The following is a 571-nucleotide window of genomic DNA, read 5'->3' as shown; positions in this document are numbered from 1 at the left end:
AACGTTCTGTGATTCTGTAATTCTGTGATACTGGCCAGGCAGCTTGCAAATATAGACATTTCACTGTCCATCACTGAGATGAAACAGGAGTTATCACTGATCTGGAGTGGTATAGTCTGCATCATTGCCTTAATGCAGCAAGCAAAGAGCATCAAATGATGCTTTAGAATCAAACTTGGACAAATGGAGGCATTCTAGTTAAAAACATGTTTAAGATCCCCACCACCTTCACACACCTTGCATAGTACATCTATCCCTCTGCAAGGCTATCAGAAGTCCGGGGCATCCTGGGATGCAGGACGCACACGCCATGTCACACACACCCCTAGAGAGCCCCCTGTTCAGTCATTCCTAAGGCTTGGCTCTGCCTCCTGACTTTCAAAGGACACATTCCCATCTCCATCCACCCTGCTCCCTTACTCTGCCAGTGATTTACCCAGGTAAGAAGGTCCCATTATGCCTTCCCTGGGAAAGGTCTTACCCTGCAGAAGCTGTACCTGAAATGCGGGGCAAAACACAGAATCAGACAGACACCTTGTTTAACAACATGGCCTAATAAAGACCAGACAAA

The sequence above is a fragment of the Mesitornis unicolor genome, unplaced genomic scaffold (genome assembly GCF_000695765.1).
Source record: "Mesitornis unicolor isolate BGI_N332 unplaced genomic scaffold, ASM69576v1 scaffold26224, whole genome shotgun sequence".
NCBI classification, from domain to species: Eukaryota; Metazoa; Chordata; class Aves; order Mesitornithiformes; family Mesitornithidae; genus Mesitornis; species Mesitornis unicolor.
The sequence above is the reverse complement of the archived record's forward strand: the minus strand, read 5'-3'. Positions refer to the sequence as shown.